The 11,839-nt window shown below is 40.1% G+C and overlaps 1 non-coding gene across 1 annotated transcript; it reads left to right on the top strand.

Annotated features, from left to right (window-relative positions):
• The first annotated feature begins 10,379 nt into the window (after window positions 1-10,379).
• Window positions 10,380-10,483, top strand: LOC112761062 (small nucleolar RNA R71). Its single transcript, XR_003181471.1, has one exon. It is a non-coding gene; the product is annotated as a small nucleolar RNA R71 (small nucleolar RNA).
• Window positions 10,484-11,839: the final 1,356 nt, after the last annotated feature.

The following is an 11,839-nucleotide window of genomic DNA, read 5'->3' as shown; positions in this document are numbered from 1 at the left end:
CCTCCATGTTAGCTTCCACGTTAATGCAATTAACATGGCAACTAACGTGGCTAATAGTGGCTTAGTCTAACGTTAGTGACAAAGGTGAGTGTCACTAACGTTGGCACTTCTTTCCTTCCACGTTAGAGCTCACGTTAATGTACTTAACGTGACTCTTAACGTGGCTAGGTGTGCCCCATTTTCCAACGTTAGTGGCATTCACTTTTACCACTAACGTTGGAGTTTTACTTCTCTTCCACGTTAGCTTCCACGTTAACGTAGTTAATGTGGCAACTAACGTGGGCTATGATGGCTCACGCAGGTGTTATTGGCGATCACTTTTTTCATTAACGTTGTAAGCTATCCTCCATTCCATGTTAGTGGTCACGTTAGTTAGACTAACGTGGCTACTAACGTGGCTTTTCCTTGCTTTCTTTGTCCTGAAATCAAGCAGATAAAGTGCATCAAAGCTCTAATCCAAGTTATAAGTCATGCATCATCCTAAATTCATGCATAATTCTCATGAAATCATATAAAATTCACAATGTTTGGTTGAATCAAGATGTGAGTGAAATTCTACCCAAAACTTGCTTATTTCCTAAGAAAATGCATGAAACTACCCTAAAACAGTAAAGAAAAGATCAGTGAAACTGGCCAAAATGCCCTGGCATCACTAGGAGAGTCCTCAAAGTCTGGATTCTCCTACTCCTCCCGAGATAAGGACAAAGAGTCTAAGAAAAAAGAAGATCAACATGGAGAAAAGATCAAGAAATACCACAATTACACCCCTCTTCGGGTGTCTCTTGTAGATGTTTATGGAGAAGTATGCCAAACTAAAAAGATACCCCTAGCTCACCCACTCAAAAGCAAAAAAAGAGAAGGAAATCGGACTGAATATTGTGAATACCATCGAATCTATGGACATTGATAAACCCATATTTCATGATATATTTTGTGCTCAATTTAGGTGATTTACTCAATCCTTCACTCATTTATTCATGTAAATTACATGGTTTTACTTTCCCTTCCTTATTATGGGATGTATGTGAAAAACATGTTTCCTATGCTTTAAAAATAATTATTTTAATTACCTTTTATTACCATTCGATGCCGTGATTTGTGTGTTGAGTATTTTCAGATCTCCTAAGGCAGGAATGATTTAAAGGATGGAAAGGAAACATACAAAATGGAAGGAAAGCACAAAATGGAGTTTTTGAAGAAACTGGCAGCGACGCGAACGCATGGATGACGCGGCCGCATGCCTAGTGCGAAAAGGCAGTGACGCAAACGCGTGACTGACGCAGACACGCGCCTTGAGCAGAACGCATATGATGCATACGCGTGACCGAAGCAAACGCGTGATAAGGAAAACTCCCAGATGACGCAACCGCGTGACCCACGTGGACGCGTGACAGACGCCACGCACCAGAAACTGCAGAAAACACTCCCAGCAATTTCTAAAATCCTTTTTGGCCCAGATCCAAGTACAGAAAGCACAGATTAGAGGTTATAAAGTGGGAGAATGCATCCACTCATGAATATGTCTCAAAAATTATTCACTTTTCATAATTTAGATGTAGTTTTTAGAGAGAGAGGTTCCCTCCTCTCTCTTAGGATTTAGTTTTAGGATTTAGGATTATTTCTTCTTCATCACAGGTTCAATGTTCCTTTAATTTATTTTTCTACTTTAATTTTATTACTTTAATTGATATTTATCTTTTCAATTTAGCTTATAAACTTTTCCATGTTAGATTTGAATTTATGTTTAAACGTAATTTTTTGGTATTTTAGATTTATGATTGCTTTATTCTATTTATGATGTTTTCAATTTAATTTAGATATTTTCTTCCTTTAGATTTTGGTTAAGTAATTGGTAACACTTGAGTTGTCAAACTCAGCAGTGGTTGAAATTGGCAGATTACTAATTGATTTAGATCGCTCTAAAGCTAGTCTTCCCACAGGGATCTACTAGGACTTGAAGATCAAACTAATTAGTCCACTTGACTTTCCTTTGCTTTAGTAAAGGTTAACTAAGTGGGATTAAAACTCAATTCTCATCACCATCGATAAGGATAACTAGGATAGGACTTTCAATTTTCATACCTTGCCAAGAGTTTATTTTACAGTTATTTTTTATTTTACTTGTCATTTAAATTATTTGTTCCTTACTTTCAAAACCCCCAATTTACAAAACTCATAACCAATAATAAGAACACCTCCCTGCAGTTCCTTGAGAAGACGACCCGAGGTTTAAATACTTCGGTTATCAATTCATTTAGGGGTTTGTTACTTGTGACAACCAGACGTTTGTACAAAAGGATTTTCTGTTGGTTTAGAAGCTATACTTACAACGCGATCATATAATTTTATATTTCTTTACCGATGGAAAACCCGATCGTTAGACATTCCACCAATGAATGTTTTGACTTGAAGAATGTCTTAGAAAATCTGGTAAGAGTGGGAAAATTAGATCGGTACTTAGCCAGCCGAGCAGACGAACCAAGAAAAAGAAGAAGGGACGAAGATGTCGAACGAACTGAACGACCACCTCGTACACCAGAGAGACATGTCCACATGATACACGAAGGATTTGTGGGAGGAGGAATCTCTAAATCATCTCGCAAAAGACATCTTAAAGAAGTATATCATGTTAAGGAAGGAGAAGAAACACCCGACATCTCCACTATCACTTTCACTAAAGAGGACGCAGCTGGCATCATCTCGGGACATGACGATCCCATGGTCATCACTATCATATTGGCTAACGCTAATCTCCACCGCACACTGGTAGACCAGGGAAGCTCGGCCGATATCCTATTCAAAACCGCCTTCGACAAACTCGGCCTAAAAGAAAAAGAACTCAGAGCATATCCAAATAGCCATTTCGAGCTGGGAGACACTCCGATCCAACCACATGGATACATCTCACTACACACAACCTTCGAAAAAGGAAAACGATCAAGGACACTCAATATAGATTACGTCATGGTCAACGTGAGTTCAGCCTACAATGCCCTAATAGGCCAGACAACATTAAATCAGCTCGGTGTAGTAGTCTCGACTCCACACCTGTGCATGAAGTTGCCAACCGCAGAAGGAATAGCTACGATAAGAGCAGATCAGAAGACGGTGAGCCGCTGTTACAACAAAAGTCTAAACCTTATAGGCAAAGGAGAAGAATTCTACACCATCGAACTCGGGGGAGTTCGAGGGCGGGAAGACTTTGTCCACAACCCGAAGGTGAAATAGAAAATGTCCAGATCGAAGATGTCTCAGACAAAACAACCAATATCGGCACAATCCTAAAAGGAGACGTAAAGGAGTCACTCATATAGTTCTTAAGAGAGAATGTCGACCTCTTTGCTTGGAAGGCCGCAGACATGCCAGGTATAGACCCTAAGTTAATATGCCACAAGTTGGCAGTTTACCCAGGATCTCGGCCAGTATAGCAGAAACGTAGAAAGCTCAGACCAGAACGATCCCAAGCTATGGAAGAGCAAGTACAAGCTCTACTGGAGGCAGAATTCATAAGAGAAGTTAAGTACTGATGACTTGCATCATCTACCCTTCTTTCATGCATAAAGAAGACCATAAAAGAGCATAAATCTCATTTGTTTAGTACAATTCATGCATTATTTGATGAATATTATGGTACACTACTTTGAGATGAGTTGTGCTGAATTTCAGGTGAAAAAGGCATCAAAAATGGGAAGAAGACAAATAAGAAGCTAGGCGTGTGGAACTGGCATGCCACTTGGGAGCAAACGCCACAAAAATGTACTGGCGTGGTACGCTAGGAGCTAGGCGTGGCACGCCAGTACTAAATTCAAGAGGGGAGATCCAAGCATGCATGTGGGCGTGGCAGGCCAGGGACTGGGCGTGGCACGCTAGTACAAAATTCCAGAATGCTACAATGGAGGAAATGAAAGGGGCGTGGCACGCCAGGTTGGGCGTGTGGTGTGCGAAATTGTGATCATCAACAATGGTGCCAAAGGACTTGGAGCACTTAAACGTGAATCACACTTTGTCACAATTCCACACAACTAACCTTACGTGAGTACGGGTCGATCCCACGGAGACTGTCGGCTTGAAGCAAGCTATGGTCACCTTGTAAATCTCAGTCAGGCGAATTCAGATGGTGATGGAGAATTGATAATTAAAAGATAAACAAAACATAAAATAAAGATAGAGATACTTATGTAATTCTTTTGTTGGAATTTCAGATAAGCATATGAAGATGCTTTATTCCTCCTAAACCTCTGCTTTCCTATTGCCTTCTTCCAATCATTCATACTCCTTTCCATGGCAAGCTTTATGTTGGGCATCACCGTTATCAATGGCTACTTCCCGTCCTCTCAATGAAAACGTTCCAAATGTGCTGTCACCGCACGGCTAATCATCTGTCGGTTCTCGATCATGTCGGAATAGGATCCATTGATCATTTTACGTCTGTCACACACCCCACAATCGCGAGTTTGAAGCTCGTCACAATCATCCCTTCCCAGATCCTACTCAGAATACCACAGACAAGGTTTAGACATTCCGGATCTTAGGAATGGCTGCCAATAATTCTAGCCTATACCACGAAGGTTCCAATCTTAGATTAGAAACCCAAGAGATGCGCATTCAAGCCATTGCTAGTAGAACAGAGGTGGTTGTCAGGCACATGTTCATAGGTGAGAATGATGATGAGTGTCACAGATCATCACATGCATCAAGTTGAAGAACGAATGAATATCTTGGAGAAGAAATAGACTTGAGTTGAACAGAAAAACAATAGTACTTTGTATTAATTCATGAAGAACAGTAGAGCTCCACACCTTAATATATGGTGTGTAGAAACTCCACCGTTGAGAATACATAAGAACAAGGTCTAGGCATGGCCGAATGGCCAGCCTCCAAACGTGTCTAAGATAGCATAAGGCTTCTCAAAGATCTCCCTAAATACAATAGCAAAAGGTCCTATTTATAGAAAACTGGTAGCCTAGGGTTTACAGAAATAAGTAATTAATGCAGAAATCTTCTTCCGGGCCCACTTGGTGTGTGCTTGGGCTGAGCATTGAATCTTCCATGTGTAGAGACTTTTTTTGGAGTTAAACGCCAGCTTTTGTGCCAGTTTGGGCGTTTAACTCCAGCTTTTGTGCCAATTTTGGAGTTAAACGCCAGAATTCTTGATCTGACTTGGAACGCCTGTTTGGGCCATTAAATCTCGGGAAAAGTATGGACTATTATATATTGCTGGAAAGCCCAGGATGTCTACTTTCCAACGCAATTGAGAGCGCGCCAATGGAGCTTATGTAGCTCCAGAAAATCTACTTTGAGTGCAGGGAGGTTAGAATCCAACAGCATCTGCAGTCCTTATTCAGCCTCTGAATCAGATTTTTGCTCAGGTCCCTCAATTTCAGCCAGAAAATACCTGAAATCACATAAAAACACAAAAACTCATAGTAAAGTCTAGAAATGTGATTTTTAAATAAAATCTATAAAAATATAATAAAAACTAATTAATATATACTAAAAACATACTAAAAACAATGCCAAAAAGCGTATAAATTATCCGCTCATCACAACACCAAACTTAAATTGTTGCTTGTCCCCAAGTAACTGAAAATCAAATAGGATAAAAAGAAGAAAATATACAATGAATTCCAAAAACATCTATGAAGATCAGTATTAATTAGATGAGCGGGGCTTTTAGCTTTTTGCTTCTGAACAGTTTTGGCATCTCACTTTATTCCTTGAAGTTCAGAATGATTGGCATCTATAGGAACTCAGAATCCAGTTAGTGTTATTGATTCTCCTAGTTAAGTATGTTGATTCTTGAACACAGCTACTTTATGAGTCTTGGCCGTGGCCCTAAGCACTTTGTTTTCCAGTATTACCACCGGATACATAAATGCCACAGACACATAACTGGGTGAACCTTTTCAGATTGTGACTCAGCTTTGCTAGAGTACCCAATTAGAGGTGTCCAGGGTTCTTAAGCACACTCTTCTTTTTGCTTTGGACCTCGACTTTAACCGCTCAGTCTCAAGTTTTCACTTGACACCTTCACGCCACAAGCACATGGTTAGGGACAGCTTGGATTAGCCGCTTAGGCCAGGATTTTATTCCTGTGGGCCCTCCTATCAATTGATGATCAAAGCCTTGGATCCTTTTTATCACCCTTGCCTTTTGGTTTAAAGGGGTATTGGCTTTTTCTGCTTGCTTTTCTTTTTCTTTCTTTTTTTTCGCATATATCCTTTTTCTGCAAGCTTTTCACTGCTTTTTCTTGCTTCAAGAATCAATTTTTTATGATTTTTCAGATCATCAAATAACATCTCTCCTTTTCCCATCATTCTTTCAAGAGCCAACAATTTTAACATTCTTTAAACAACAAATTCAAAAATATGCATTATTCAAGCATTCATTCAGAAAAACAATAGTATTGCCACCACATCAAAATAATTAAACTGTTTTAAAATTTGAAATTCATGCACTTCTTTTTCTTTTTCAATTAAAAACATTTTTCATTTAAGAAAGGTGATGGATTCATTTTCATAGCTTTAAGGTATAGACACTTAGACACTAGTGATCATGTAATAAAGACACAAATATAAATAAACATAAAGCATAATAATTCGAAAAACAGAAAATAAAGAACAAGGAAATTAAAGAAAGGGTCCACCTTAGTGATGGCGGCTAGTTCTTCCTCTTGAAGATCTTATGGAGTGCTTGAGCTCCTCAATGTCTCTTCCTTACCTTTGTTGCTCCTCTCTCATGGTTCTTTGGCCTTCCCTAATTTCATGGAGGAGGATGGAATACACTTGGTGCTCCACCCTTAGTTGTCCCATGTTGGAACTCAATTCTCCTAGGGAGGTGTTGATTTGCTCCCAATAGTTTTGTGGAGGAAAATGCATCCCTTGAGGCATCTCAGGGATTTCATAAGGAGTTTCCCCATGCTCTTGGTGAGGTTCTCTCACTTGCTCCATCCTTTTCTTAGTGATGGGCTTGTCCTCATCAATGAGGATGTCTTCCTCTATGTCGATTCCAGCTGAATTGCAGAGGTGACAGATGAGATGAGGGAAGGCTAACCTTGCTATAGTAGAGGACTTGTCTGCCACCTTGTAGAGTTCTTGGGATATAACCTCATGAACTTCTACTTCCTCTCTAATCATGATGCTATGAATCATGATAGCCCGGTCTATAGTAACTTCAGATCGGTTGCTAGTGGGAATGATTGAGCATTTAGATGAACTCCAACCATCCCCTAGCCACGGGCTTAAGGTCATGCCTTCTTAGTTGAACCGGCTTCCCTCTTGAATCTCTCTTCCATTGAGCGCCCTCTTCACAGATTTCCATGAGGACTTGGTCCAACCTTTGATCAAAGTTGACCCTTCTAGTGTATGGGTGTGCATCTCCTTGCATCATAGGCAAATTGAATGCCAACCTTACATTTTCTGGACTAAAGTCTAAGTATTTCCCTTGGACTATTGTAAGCCAATTCTTAGTGTCCGGGTTCACACTTTGATCATGGTTCTTGGTGATCCATGCATTGGCATAAAACTCTTGAACCATTAAGATTCCGACTTGTTGAATGGGGTTGGTGTGAACTTCCCAACCTCTTCTTCGGATCTCATGTCGGATCTCCGGATATTCGCCCTTTTTGAGCTTAAAAGGGACCTCGGGGATCACCTTCTTCTTGGCGACAACTTCATAGAAGTGGTCTTGATGCACCCTTGAGAGGAATCTCTCCATCTCCCATGACTCGGAGGTGGAAGCTTTTGCCTTCCCTTTCCTCTTTCTAGAGGTTTCTCCAGCCTTTAGTGCCATTAATGGTTATGAAAAAACAAAAAAAACTTTAGCTTTTACCACACCAAACTTAGAAGGTTGCTTGTCCTCGAGCAAAAGAAGAAAGAAGAGAGTAGAAGAAGAAATAGAGGAGATGGAGGGGCTTAGTGTTTCGGCCAAGGGGGAGAAGTAGTGTTTAGGTTGTGTGAAAATGAAGGAGTGAAGATGGGTTTATATAGGAGTGGAGAGGGGGGGTAAGGTTCGGCCATTATGGGTGGGTTTGGATGGGAAAGTGGTTTGAATTTGAATGGTGAGGTAGGTGGGGTTTTATGAAGGATGGATGTGAGTGGTGAATAGAATGGTGGGATTTGATAGGTGAGGGGTTTTTGGGGAAGAGGTATTGAGGTGATTGGTGAATGGGTGAAGAAGAGAGAGAGAGTGGGGTAGGTGGGGATCCAGTGGGGTCCACAGATCCTGAGGTGTCAAGGATTTCTCATCCCTGCACCATGTGGCGTGTAAAACGCCCCTTGCTGCCAATCCTGGTGTTAAACGCCAGGCTGCTGCCCATTTCTGGCGTTTAACGCCAACTTCTTGCCCATTCCTGGAGTTAAACGCCAGTCTGGTGTCCATTTCTGGCGTTAAACGCCTAGAATGGTGCCAGACTGGGCGTTTAACACCCATTCTGCTACCCTTACTGGCGTTTAAACGCCAGTAAGTTTCTCCTCCAGGGTGTTCTATTTTTCATTCTGTTTTTCCTTCTATTTTTGATTTTTCAATTGTTTTTGTGACTTCACATGATCATCAACCTATAGAAAACATAAAATAACAAAAGAAAATAGAAATTTAACATAGATAATTAAAGATTGGGTTGCCTCCCAACAAGCGCTTCTTTAATGTCAATAGCTTGACAGTAGGCTCTCATGGAGCCTTACAGATGTTCAGAGCAATGTTGGAACCTCCCAACACCAAACTTAGAGTTTGAATATGGGGGTTCAACACCAAACTTAAGGTTTGGTTGTGGCCTCCCAACACCAAACTTAGAGCTTGACTGTGGGGGCTCTGTTTGACTTTGTATTGAGAGAAGCTCTTTATGCTTCCTCTCCATGGTGACAGAGGGATATCCTTGAGCTTTAAACACAAGGGAGTCTCCATTCACTTGAATGATCAATTCTCCTCTGTCAACATCAATCACAGCTTTTGCTGTGGTTAGGAAGGGTCTGCCAAGGATGATAGATTCATCCATACACTTCCCAGTCTCTAGGATTATGAAGTCAGCAGGGATGTAGTGGCCTTCAACCTTTACCAAGACATCTTCTACAAGTCCATAAGCCTGTTTCTTTGAAATTTCTGCCATCTCCAATGAGATTCTTACAGCTTGTACCTCAATGATCCCTAGCTTCTCCAGTACAGAGAGAGGCATGAGGTTTATACTTGACCTTAGGTCACACAGAGCCTTCTCAAAGGTCATGGTGCCTATGGTACAAGGGATTGAGACTTTTCCAGGGTCTTGTCTCTTCAGAGGTAATTTCTGCCTAGTCAAGTCATCCAGTTCTTTGATGAGCAATGGAGGTTCATCCTTCCAAGTCTCATTACCAAACAACTTGGCATTTAGCTTCATGATTGCTCCAAGGTACTTAGCATCTCGCTCTTCAGTAACATCTTCATCTTCTTCAGAGGAAGAATACTCATCAGAGCTCATGAATGGCAAAAGTAAATTCAATGGAATCTCTGTGGTCTCAGTCTGAGCCTCAGATTCCCATGGTTTCTCATTAGGGAACTCCACGGAGGTCAGTGGACGTCCATTGAGGTCTTCCTCAGTGGAGATCACTGCCTCTTCTTCCTCTCCAGGTTCGGCCATGTGAGACGTGTTTATGGCCTTGCACTCTCTCTTTGGATTCTCTTCTGTATTGCTTGGGAGAGTACTAGGAGGGAGTTTAGTGATTTTCTTACTCAGTTGACCCACTTGTGCCTCCAAATTTCTAATGGAGGATCTTGTTTCAGTCATGAAACTTTGAGTGGTTTTGATTAGATCAGAGATAATGGTTGCTAAATCAGAGTGGCTCCGTTTAGAATTCTCTGTTTGTTGCTGAGAAGATAATGGAAAAGGCTTGGTATTGCTAAACCTATTTCTTCCACCATTATTGTTGTTGAAACCTTGTTGAGGTCTCTGTTGATCCTTCCATGAGAGATTTGGTTGATTTCTCCATGAAGGATTATAGGTGTTTCCATAGGGTTCTTCCATGTAATTCACCTCTTCCATTGCTGGGTTCTCAGGATCATAAGCTTCTTCTTCAGAGGAAGCTTCCTTAGTACTACCTGTTGCTGCTTGCATTTCAGACAGACTCTGAGAAATCATATTGACTTGTTGGGTCAATATTTTATTCTGAGCTAATATGGCATTCAGAGTATCAATCTCAAGAACTCCTTTCTTCTGATTTGTCCCATTATTCACAGGATTCCTTTTAGAAGTGTACATGAATTGGTTATTTGCAACCATTTCAATGAGTTCCTGAGCTTCTGCAGGCATCTTCTTCACATGAAGAGATCCTCCAGCAGAGCTATCCAATGACATCTTGGATAGTTCAGACAGACCATCATAGAAAATTCCTATGATGCTCCATTCAGAGAGCATGTCAGAAGGACATCTTCTGATTAATTGCTTGTATCTTTCCCAAGCTTCATAGATGGATTCACCTTCCTTCTGTCTGAAGGTTTGGACTTCCACTCTAAGCTTGCTCAATTTTTTAGGTGGAAAGAACTTTGCCAAGAAGGCATTGACTAGCTTTTCCTAAGAGTTCAGGCTTTCTTTAGGTTGTGAGTCTAACCATGTCCTAGCTCTGTCTCTTACAGCAAAAGGAAAAAGAATAAGTCTGTAGACTTCAGGGTCAACCCCATTGGTCTTGACAGTGTCACAGATTTGTAAGAATTCAGCTAAGAACTAATGAAGATCTTCCAATGGAAGTCAATGAAACTTGCAATTCTGTTGCATTAGAGAAACTAATTGAGGCTTAAGCTCAAAGTTGTTTGCTCCAATGGCAGGGATTGAGATGCTTCTCCCATAGAAGTCGGGAGTAGGTGCAGTAAAGTCACCAAGCATCTTCCTTGCATTGTTGGCATTGTTGTTTTCGGCTGCCATGGTTTCTTCTTCCTTGAAAAGCTCTGTTAGGCCCTCTAAAGAGAGATGTTCTTTAGCTTCTCTTAGCTTTCTCTTCAAGGTCCTTTCAGGTTCAGGATCAGCTTGAACAAGTATGCCTTTATCTTTGTTCCTACTCATATGAAAGAGAAGAGAACAAGAAAGTAGGGAATCCTCTATGTCACAGTATAGAGATTCCTTGAGGTGTCAGAGGAAAGGAAGAATAGAAGGAGGAGGTAGATAGAAGAGAATTCGAACCTATAAAGAAGGAGGGAGTTCGAATTGCACCTTGAGGAAGAGTGTTAGTCCTTTAAATAGAAGGATGTGAGAAGAGGGGAAGAATTTTCGAAATTAAAGTAAAAGATTTTGAAATAATTAAAAGAAATTTTGAAAATTTGATTGATGATTTTTGAAAACTAAAATTGGGAAAGAAATTAAGTGATTTTTGAAAAATATTTTGAAATTAGAAATCAAAAAGATATGATTGAGAGTTAATTTTGAAAAAAATGTGATTGAGAAGATATGATTGAGAAGATATGATTGAGAAGATATTATTGAAAATCAATTTAGAAAAAGAAAGTTTTTAAAATTAAAGTTGATTACTTGACTAACAAGCAATTAAAAGATATGATTCTAAAATTTAAAGTTTGATCCTTTCTTAATAGGCAAGTAACGACTTGAAAATTTTGAAGTAAATCTTTAATTATAACAAGGATTTTCGAAAATTAAAAAAAATGGAAAGAAATTGATTTTGAAGAGATATGATTGAAAAGATGTGATTTAAAAAAGATTTGATTTTAAAAAATTATGAAGATTTGAAAAAAAATTTGAATAAAAAACAAAATCTTCCCTCTTGTGTCCTTCTGGCGTTAAACGCCCAGAATGGCATCCATGCTGGCGTTTAACGCCCAAAATGCTACCTTTTTGGGCGTTAAACGCCCAGCCAGGTACCCTGGC

Source organism: Arachis hypogaea, chromosome 16 (genome assembly GCF_003086295.3).
Source record: "Arachis hypogaea cultivar Tifrunner chromosome 16, arahy.Tifrunner.gnm2.J5K5, whole genome shotgun sequence".
Lineage (NCBI taxonomy): Eukaryota > Viridiplantae > Streptophyta > Magnoliopsida > Fabales > Fabaceae > Arachis > Arachis hypogaea.
The sequence above is the reverse complement of the archived record's forward strand: the minus strand, read 5'-3'. Positions and strand labels throughout refer to the sequence as shown.